The 11,328-nt window shown below is 36.8% G+C and overlaps 1 long non-coding RNA gene across 1 annotated transcript; it reads left to right on the top strand.

Moving 5' to 3' along the window:
- Positions 1–10,123: 10,123 nt before the first annotated feature.
- On the top strand, positions 10,124–11,072 carry LOC135932572 (uncharacterized). Its single transcript, XR_010573573.1, has 3 exons — positions 10,124–10,245; positions 10,439–10,492; positions 10,661–11,072. It is a non-coding gene; the product is annotated as an uncharacterized LOC135932572 (long non-coding RNA).
- Positions 11,073–11,328: the final 256 nt, after the last annotated feature.

Here is an 11,328-nt window from a genome sequence, read left to right as displayed (position 1 = left end):
CATAAACATGGTTACCATAGTTATAATAATAAGCTTTATGATGTGTTGCTAACATTTTGGTTGTTGTGATGATTCAAATTTGTTCAGTAAACTTCATCAAAATGAACATGTGTTGACATAAGCATATATTTGGATCTCATATCTTCTTATTAAATGTAGCTAATGTCCAATAAACTGAACTCTGGGACTTACCTAACACTAATATTTCATATATTACTTCAACTCACTAATTTAATTAAAGGGTTTTGTATTAAATTATAACATAATAAAAAACCACAATGCACATGTGCAAGTAACAGTAGCCAGCTGCTGCCACAAGAGGGTGACGAATTAAAGATTTACAGAGAGATCTCCTTACTTTGGGACATTTAATTAATGTGTATTATTACATTTGATTAAACAAGCACTGCTTTTCCTCCAGGCTTTCTAAAACTCTTTCAGAGTTTCTCTTTTCAGTCTTTTTCAGTCCAGTCCTTGTACCAAAAATTTATCTCATGAAACTGGATGAATGGAGGACCAAAGAAGATGTTTCAGACCTAACCCCCCCACTATCTACACCAGCTGAATAGCATCTGAAAATCACATCTTTAACAAACAAAGTCCAGCAAAGTCTCCACACAGGACCTGAGAGATGCATCTGAACCTTCAGTTCACTCCAAGATCACACATGTGCAGGAGAACTGAGTGCTGCTGTCAGATTTAAAAGTGCTTTAAACATGATAATACTGTCTTTGTTAAACAGCGGAATAGGTTTATAAAGTATCATTAACTAAAAGTGGTGAAATAAATATCTCTAAATCTACTAAATGTAGACTTTTAAATTTTGGACAGTTTAATATTACAGCTGCTGATTAAACAATAGAGACAGATGTGTAGTAAAACATGTATTTAGTGTTTCAAGTCAAAAACAAACAGAGCAGAGATACAGAGAAAGTCTTTTGACGAAAAAAAGAAGATACTGAACGCTGAGTTTCCCCTAATGATGTGTGTGCAGTTGGGTGAATGAGGCTGTGTCGAGTGTTCAGACTGAGTAGAAATGCACTGTCCTTGTCCATTTACATCCTTTAGATCCAATCTTGACTCTTTTGCCTGGCTGCTGCCTGGCTGCTGTTTGCATGTTGTGTTCTCTGAGGTTGCTCCGGCTCCCTCTCACAGTCCAACAACTCGCTCTTTAGGTTAAGGCGATCGTGGCTCAAGACTTGGGCATTCGCCTTGTAATGTGAAGGTTGCCGGTTCGAGCCCCAGCTCAGACAGTTGTGGTTGTTGTGTCCTTGGGGAAGAGGACACAACAACCGTTGCCTACTGGTGGTGGCCAGCAGCCTCGCCTCTTTCACTGCGCCACAGGGTGGCTGTGGCTACAATGTAGCTTGCCATCACCAGTGTGTGGATGGGTGGATATGTAAAGCGCTTTGGGGTCCTTAGGGACTAGTAAAGCGCTATACAGATACAGGCCATTTAATTGGTGATTCTTTTGGGAATTACAATCATCTATTGGGATCATGAGTGGTGAACTGTCAGGTGTGTACCCTGAGTTTTACCTTGTGAAAGCTGGGATAGTCTTCAAGCCATCTCCAGCAAACCTTAAGTGCTTAAGAGGAAGGTAGAAGGAAAGGAAGGAAGGATAACTACACTTTATGATCTCAGCTGTGATTATTAAAGGTTTGTGCTTTCTAGACATTCCCTGTAATAGAAAGAGCAGGGGGGTGTGATACTTCATCACGGCCAGAGGGAGGCACTGTGGAACCATCAAACAAAAGACCCCAGTGCTGATAAGGCAACATGCTGTCAATTACCACCAGGTATGAGGACACAAGGTAGGTGGCAAACTCATCTGATCCATCCTCAGTCGCCACAAATGAGAGTAAATGTGTTTCTTTCCTTCAAGTCCTGTCATATTATTTTGTATCCACAAAACTATTAGAGCAGAAATATTTAACTTAAAAAGATAAATCCAAATAGATTAATAAATCTTTTTTTTTACCTTCATGAATGTCATGAATATTTTCAGGAGAATAGAAGTGGTACTTATATAATGGTAGTGCCCATTGCCTGAGATGCCATGATTGTAAGGTGACTGAGAAATATTTTTAATTACACGGTTGTGGCACTGATTCAGTCTTTAGCACTACGGTCACCCCGGTGTGTCGGCCACAACACCAATTAAGGCCAAACTGTCTCAGAGTATAGAAGAAGAAGCTTGATGTTTGTTCTGAAACTTATAAACACCTGTATAAGAACAGAATAGAATTGTCCTATAAACTTCGGGGTTTTTAAAAACTCATTATCCTTTCTATCTCTGCTCCTGGTCACGTTGCTGTCAACTCCTCGTGTGTGCGCCTGTTTGATTTATCCATTTGTGTTCAGGTCTCTTAGCTCCTATAATAAAACTGTTCATATTCCAAGCCTGCCTGCAAGTCCTTGCATTTGGTCAGTCCCAGCACCCATACCTGCTCCGAGGGAGAGAATGGCCAGCCGTCAACATGAGCGCCAGTACCAGCATCCAGAGCAGACTGCTAGTCCTACTCCACCTGAGCCAGAAGTCTGCGCTAAGCAGGCACCTGCCAAGCCGCCCAAGGTGTCCCATCACCTCCGTCGTTCCCCAGTGGATCATTGCTGGCCATGCGGTCGGCCTCCTGAACTGCTGGATATTATTTTTTTAAATAAAAGGGCCAGGTTATTTTTTCTGGTTTTACCTCAATGCCAGGTGATGAGGATAATGAGCTATCTAGTTAAGTTCCCTTCAGTGCTGCTGGACTAAAAGCAGAGGGTTATTCTTGTCTGAATCTGTGATTATTATGTAAACATAAACCACATGTCTATGTCTCAGTCTCGGTCTCACAAGGTCTGACGTGGTCCTCTAATACTTTTAGTTTTCAGTGTTTGCATCAAATTATCAAGACTTTATCTCCATAAATAGCTACCAGTGTTATTAGTACATTAGTTCATGCGTATATTGCTCAGTCCTCTGTAATGTCCATTTTTATTTTAAGATATACTACTGATTATCTGAGAAAGATGAGATGAATTCTAAATGAAAAATCTAAAATTTGAATTATTACAAAACTGAACTATGGACTGGTGTCATGTTTAACAAACTTGGTGCTGGCTCTAACACTGGATTGGCTTCTGCTTCATTTCTGTATTCTATTCCAGTGTCCTAAAAACAGAGTTCTTTGTCTTTAAACGTAGTTAATGTTGCAGTCCTTAACTGCATTCATGTGCTTTTTCTGCCACCTGCTGCGATGGCTCTTGATAAAGCTTAAATATGTGGGATGATCTTGGACAGTTTAAAGTGGGCCTCTGTTCCTGTAAAGTAGATTGTGGTAAGGACCCGACACACACACTGGATTTCATTCACTATAGGTTAATTTTACTGTGTTACTGTGTTCTGATGTTCCGGCATCAGTCACACAGGAACAGCTGCTTCTTCCTTCCAGTCTCCGTCCCCGTCATAACTATTTAAAAATACAGAGAAGAAGATGATCACCTTGAGCAGTCACACCCGCCCTCTCAGCCACACCTCGGCACCTCCCTGAGAGCTCACTGTAACACCCCTCTGCTGCAGCAGGCCAGAGACCACACCCCCGCCACATAGATCATATCACTACTGTGAGATAAAAGTGAAAGAGCAGCTCACAGATCAGTGGGAAGTCACATCAGGAGAACATTAAGTAGTTGTAGCGTGTGATTCCCTTGTGTTTTTAGTCTGTGTAACAGCTGTTTGTCCCTTCAGGTAAGATCAACAAAACTACACCATAGGATGGTTTGTACCTAAGATTCTTTAAAAAAATATATTATTAACATAACAAGAGGAAACATAGATTTGATTCTTTATTTATTCGTATCTTTTGTTTTCTTTCATTTTCTCTTAAGCTCAAAGGCTGTTTTTATTTCAACAGTGATGGCAGCAGCAGCGTTCAGGAGCAGAGGACTGGCTGGTGTCAGAAACAGCAACGTTTTAATCCTCATCTTTCTGCTGTCCCTGGTTTATGTCACAAATTCACTGACGAAAGTAAGAACAAAGTCACTGCTGAATTAATTGTTGCTGAAGGTACCTCTATGAAACATTTATTTGCAAATGTAAAACTACAGTCACTATTTAAGTCATTATAAGCATATCAGAGTTTTGGTGTTTTTCTCTCTATGTAGAGTTGTTAATATGTAGTGCTTAAGCAACTGACACATCCTGTTTTTGCCCAAAATTCTGAGAAGTTTCTCAGAACAACTTAGAAAATCAGAAAAAGCAAAAGCAGCCAGAAGGACGGTGGGTCAGTCAGGTTCATGTTGATTGCATGTTATCAGTCAAATTTGGTCATTCAGGAAAAAACAACTGCGTATGAGTCATATCAGTGCACACTAAGAGAACTGCAAATCAGTCTGACTGTAGAAGTAAAATTTCACTTTTGCTAAAAATAAATGTTATTTTCTTCTTCAGGAAGAATACAAGAAGAAACAAGCAAGTGAACTTGATGAAAAACTACAGTTTCTTCAATCTTTTGAAGAACTAATACGGACATCGTCATTTTTTGAGGATTTTCCTGCAATGATGGACTTAGTAAATAGTTTGAGACGCTTTTACAAGAGAACCATCATCCCATCAGACAGAGAGGAAGAAGAAAAATGGTGAAAATGGGGAAATAAAAGAGGAAAACATGAAAATCATCCTAAAACTCAACCGAATAAACTTTAAAAGTTTCTGTATAATGTCTTTAAAATAAATGATAATACAAAATAATTCATAAAATAATGATAAATCTCATCATTAAATATGATGGTTTTCTGTAAGAGAAATGACAGCTGTAAGTTGTTTATGCTGTTCTCACTGGGAAGCAGCTTTTATTGCATTTTGCATAATAGACTGATAATCGTTGTGTTATTAAACTCAAACTTAGAAAAAAGTAGTTTTTACTAACTTTTGATAAAAAACAAAAAAGAAACTTGTATTCACATATTGTTATCTTAATGTGTTCCCTTTTATTTGTGTCTTTTTGGTTAATATAGATCTTCTATTTAACTTTGAATACTCAACAACAGCAATGAGGGCTAGCCCTGAATACTTGTCCTATATTAAATAAATTATATCACACTGACTGCTCTGTGTGTGCTTTTCTCTTTTTTACTCTTTCTACATCTTCTATGCTTTATAAAAACATAGTATATATTACTTTATTTCTTCCCCAAAACTGAAAGAATTAAAAGTATGTAACTAGTGTGGCGGGTTGAGAGTTACACTGAATTTAATTTTTTAATTAAAGGAAACGACTCAAATAAGTAAATATAATCCAAACTTTTCTAGTACTTATTAAACACTAATAAAAAAAATATATAAAATAATTCACAATCCACTTATGATAAGTATTATGAAGTGTCATCCTAAAAGCTCAGTGGAAAAACGTGTTTTGTCGTGGTATGTTCTAACAATAACTGATGGGCTTCTATTCCTATAAAGCAGACGAGACAAACACAAAAGCTTTGTTGAAAACAAAAGTGAAAGGGCTGCTCACACGTGAGACGTGGGTTGAGTTAAGTCACATTGCATACAAAGCATTTGCAGCATGTTATCTCATTATGTTTTCAGTCTTTGCCTGTATGGTACAGCAGCTTTTCCTAGATTCATACAGCAGGTAAATATATATATATATTACATTTTTAACAATCTATTGTTCCAAATTTCTTTGTTTTATCAACTTTTTCTCAAGCTGAGCACTTGTTCCACTTTTACAAGCGATGGCAGCAGCAGATTTTTCCAGAACCAGGGGACCAGCTAGTGCCACAGGCTTATTTCTCATCTTCTCTCTGCTGTGCCTCATTTCAGTCTCAACTTCCCTGTATACCGAGGACCAACTGGTGAATTCATTCTTGCTGAATTCCCTTTTATGATTCAACCATTACTCGCTTCTGTGTAGATGTACGGTTACAAGCTCATTAACTGCTGTTATTTTTTTCTTTATTTGCAATGGACTATAGATGCTTGAGTACATGAAGATAGCGATAAAAGAAGCAGACAATCGGAAGGTGGGTTGTTTAGGCTCCAAGTTAGTTTTTTAAAATCTGCTGTGTGTATTTACTTAATGAGTGCATTTTACATTGAACTGTCTATAGTGATATGCTGAAAGTATAGTAACTGCAGTGTACATGATGCATCTAGTAAATTTAAATGTGCTATTTTTTCCATCAGGCAGAAGACAAATATAGAAAGGAAACCATCACAAAACTGTTTGATCTCTCAAGTTCACTGAATGACAAGGAGCAACTGGTAAATGCTCATGTTTCCTTTATTTTTGTTAGTTTTACATAAATAATATGTTCTTGTTAGAATGTTCTTCTTTTGCTGTGGTTTTCACTGTGTTCCTCAACCGGCTGTCACACTTACTATGCTCTGCTTCTTTCATTTTCAGAAACTATTCAAGGAAACCCTGCACAAAGCTATAAAAGAAGAACAAAGGCTAAAGGTGGGTCAGTCACTCTCCAAGTTACTCACACGTTGACTGAGAAAGTGTTTAATTCATTATATCAGTAAGAAAAACCTCCAATAACATCAGCATACATTTACTGATCTGATAATTAGTGATCTGTTTTTGTGATTCTGCTGAAACTTTTATTTTTCTCATTCAGGCACAATTCATGTACAGAATAGCAACATCAGGTGTTGAGGCAATGTTGGAGAACTACGCTCATCGGCTGGAAATGGTGAAGAGATTATTGCCTGATTGCAAACCACTGAAGGAAATCGTTAACATCTGTTCGCACATGATGAAGAATTTAAGAACTATAATAAACAAGAAGATGAGTTTGATGCAAAAATAGAGAGCTGGGTGCCACAAGGAGCTTGTCCTCCATGAAGTTATTCATATGTAATTTTATTAAATTAATTTGGCACAATGTTGTAGTAAACAGAGAATGTCTTTTGCTTTACTGATATTGACCAATAATTCACTAATGTTCGAATATATATTTAAACATTATATATTTGTATGTAATTTGTATGTAACTGTATCATGTAAAGATTTTTTCTTGCACTTTCTTCATCAAGCCCTAAAGTTAAAATAAATCAGAGCTGATGCTTCTTGTACAAACTGTAGCATCCTCTCCCGCCCACTTACAATGGAGACGATGACTGTCTTTCTTTGCTTCCTAACTTTTCTTGAATTTGTTCTTGAAATTAAAAATTCTGAAGTTTATGGATCCTATAAAATATAAAACTGCAAAAAAAAAATATGTACAAAGCCAGATAAAATATGTTACCAGGAAATGTACAGAGGATGAATTGAGGTGAAAATTAAATCTGAAGACTCTTAAAGCAATTAAACAATGAATAGTGGGATTTAACAGAATGTTATGCATGGGATAGGGATTAATAAGTATGTACATACTTCTTCCTACTCCATTTCAGACTTAATAATTGTAATTTCATGTCATTTAGACTCTATTCTATTTATTTTCTTTTTTGTTGTTGTTTTGTCTGAGCACATACATGTGTGTATTTACATATTTGTACATGTAAATGCAAGCACATGTACGTGTATCAATTGGTTTGCTGTATATGTCTGAAATAAAGATACAATAACAATAACAATGACTTTTCATTAGAAATCCTGAAGGTCACGGATTTAAGTGAAACAACCCAGTTTTAATTCAAGAAAATAATTTTTAGTACACTATTTCATCATCACAGAATCCATCCAAACCTCCACCTTCATCTGGGGGTTCCTGTCCAAATTCTAATCACTGCTGAGATTCCATTATCCTGTGATGGGGTTTAACTTGACAAAGCCAAGGTCTTATAATTGATTGTTAATGATCATGATTGAGCTCTTGTAGTAGTTTCTCCTTGCCGGCATAAAGAATGTTTGTTTGACAACAGTATTTGGATTGGACAATACTTATAACAATCTTATGAGTCCTAGAAACCCAGTAAGGATGTAAGAAGGAGAATTTTAGATTTACACAAGTTTTTTTTAAAGATTTATTTTAATTTAAAAAAAAAAGATCTTACAGAACACTTATGGCCAATGTTCCCTCTAAGCTGCACACGTGCGCACTGCTGGCATGGTCTCTGCGCACAGAAAATCTGCATTGCGCACAAAACAATCTAAATGAATTGAAATTAAAATTAATACTTTAACAATTCTGTTTTGCAGTGTTAGTCAGTGAGTGACTGGCTGCTCCCGTATGGGATCAGAACGATGCCTCCTTATCCCATAGTCCAGCCAATGATGCGATTCACATTCATGTATACGCAGCTAATCAACGTCGTTGACAGGCTATGACAGCGTCCTTATGTGCCGACACCGGTGTTTTAGCTAGCAAAGCGACGTGGCTAATGTGGAGTGAAGCCACGTTAATGACAACGTGTACAACCATTGGAGATGTGAGCAGGACAGACGGAACAATTGACGGAAAAAGTGTGGACTTTATACCAGTTTTTAAATTGTTTTGATAGGCCACGTAAAATCAGAGTTGTGATTAAAAAAATATGCAATGTTTGGTTTTCTTCCTGAATACTATCATTGTTTATATTTACTGCGGGAAGAAACGGTAAAACGGCGTTTTATAAGGAAAAAGGCTCGAAAGCACTCTCCGCCTGTGAGCAAAAACAACCCCCTACCTCCCCACCTCTCTTTCCTATTCGTCCAAAAAGGTACCATGTCGACCAATCAAAAAAAAAAAAAAAATGGTATGGCAACATGGCATCTAGTTGTTAAGAAACGGGGGGAAGTTTTAGGAGTGACGGCCAATGTTCCCTCTAATTTTTCATGTGTCTGAGCGAACACACAAACTCCCTGAGCGATCCCTTGGACCACTGTGAGCAACAGCAGACGTGTGCACTGTGGTCACGCCAGCATCGAATCCATCCAAGTTACCTGGTTTATTAAGATAATCAAATTACAGCATTTACTTTTATGTTAGACTACTTTTAAACTGCTTTAGCCCATTTGCAATGAAAATGTAAAAAAAAATCTAGTCATTGGCCTGTGTAGCATGTTAACACTATTGGAAGTAAAAATAACTTGAACTCCAATTTCGAAAACACAACTTTCTTTTTTTAATTTAATTTTATTTTTTTTTATAAAGCTCTGACTTGTATTATGAGTCTGTGGTCTGGGAGAGAGTCCTGTAACTCTCTGTCTGCAAAATACAGTATATAATGACCAATGTTGGGCAATTAATTATATAGTTACTTCTTCAAAAAAGTAACTGAGTTATGCAAACAATAAAGTTTTTTGCAGCTATTTTTTTAAATGCAGCCAATGCATTTTTAAATAAACATTTCAAACTATTTACAGAACAATCAGCTGTTCTGCATCAAATTTGATGCCACACAAATTATTTGTGCCACTCCAAAAATAATTTCTGTCCACTATGAGATAAATGAGAACAACAGTCTGATACCTGCAGGCCTGACAACAGGAGATGTATCACTCCTGTAACACCTGTAACATTCAGCAGTCGTCTCATTGTTCTGACACACACAACAAAACTTTTGACTACACTACACACTAACTACACAAGATTTGTGTAGAAAGACCTGTACAGAAAGACCTGTACAGGTCTCTCGGTCTCAATAGATCATCCAGCATCCTATAGCAGCGGTCCCCAACCTTTTTTGTGTAATGTGATTAAGACATGCAGAAATGTCTGCAGTCTGAATGTCTGAACATACACTCACAGATACAAATGTTAAAAATGTGGAGCTTCTTTAAACCATTTACGTGTGACTATATAATGAAATAAAAGTTGTCTGTATTTGACAAATTTTTACTTTATTACATTTTTAACTAGGTGTTTGAGGTTTCACAGTGACCAGCCTTACCCTGTTACCAGGATGACAGACAGCTAGTATGAACCTATGAACCCACAGCAGAACGGGACTTTTTGGAATTGAAATGAAAGAAGTACTTTGACACACCCACAGCCGAGCCGTGTCATAGAGGAGGGGCCACTGTGTGTGTGAGTTTGTGTGTGTCAGTCCATGTCAGCATTCATCAGTTCTTTTGTCACTGGCAGGTAAGAACAGCAACATTGTACCATGAAAAAATATTGCAGGCAGATTTTCATGCAACATCTCTACTTGTACATTTCTTTACAAATCCTTATTTATACTTTTAATGTGTTTCAGAAACTTTGATGGCAGCGGCACAGTTGACCATGAGTGGTGTCACAACTACCAAAGGCTTAGTTATGATTTTGACTCTGCTGTGTCTGCTCCATCTTTCAAGTGCACTGATAAACAAGGACGAACTGGTAAACTGTTTGTTAACTTTCTTTTTTTGTTGCTGTTTTAAAAAAGAATTGAACTTTTAATTAAGCACTTTTACCATTAAATCATGACAGACCGATTAATGGTTAAGCTTTCCTCTTTACTTTTAAAATGCTCACTTTGTCACAGTTACATGTTTCACACGCATGTTTGTTGATGTTCTTTCTGGTTTTGCAGGAGGACCTGAAGGAAAAAGTTGAAACATTACAAAAGTTAATAGCAAGAAGGAAGGTGAGTCTGTCAATGACCATGTTGTGGACATGGATATTGACAGCGTGCTAACAGAAAAATATGTATTGCTATAACAACTAAAACCAAACATAATTAAAGTCTTTTTGCACATAGCTACATATTTTTGTATATTTTGTTACATTAATTTGGTTTATTTTTGTCTTCCAGGCTGAAAATAATTTAGACAGAGCCTATGTTCCAGCTATCTTTTATGATTTTGGACGTCTCATGGATCCTTTGACTGAAGTTATGAAGCCATTGTTGATTTCTACATCACTGCTTAGACCAGTGTTGGATTTAATGGATGACCTAAAGACTTTCATGGGAGCCAGCAAGGAGTACATGGATAAGTACTTTGAGACAACAGCTGCAGAAATCAATGACAATGAAGAGAAACTACGCAGTGTGATGGCAACACTAACACAACTAGAAAATAATAAAGATGAACTGTAGCATGTTAGTCAGCGTCTGTCTCTGGTATTAAATGTTCTGTATCTGTAAAACTTCTCTTTCATACTGTGCTGCCTCAAAATCAAAGCTAACTGTACACTTGACTTGTAAACTTTGACAAGAAAATTTATGTCACACTTTTTCATTGTGTTTGTTATATCAGGTCTAACGCAAACACAAAACACTAAACTGAGATTTTTGTCTCTTTAGTAATCATATTAAATCTGACAGTTGATTTATGTGTGGAAACACTTTAAAGACATTTAAACTGTTAAAACTTAAAACTAAAAAACTAAATTAAAACTGTATATCACTGACATCAGATGCACAATTTAATGTGCACAATACAATAGTACTATGTTTTGTACGTTTTCATTTTGTTATCT

This window comes from Pelmatolapia mariae, linkage group LG3_W, assembly GCF_036321145.2.
Source record: "Pelmatolapia mariae isolate MD_Pm_ZW linkage group LG3_W, Pm_UMD_F_2, whole genome shotgun sequence".
NCBI lineage: Eukaryota > Metazoa > Chordata > Actinopteri > Cichliformes > Cichlidae > Pelmatolapia > Pelmatolapia mariae.
The sequence above is the reverse complement of the archived record's forward strand: the minus strand, read 5'-3'. Positions and strand labels throughout refer to the sequence as shown.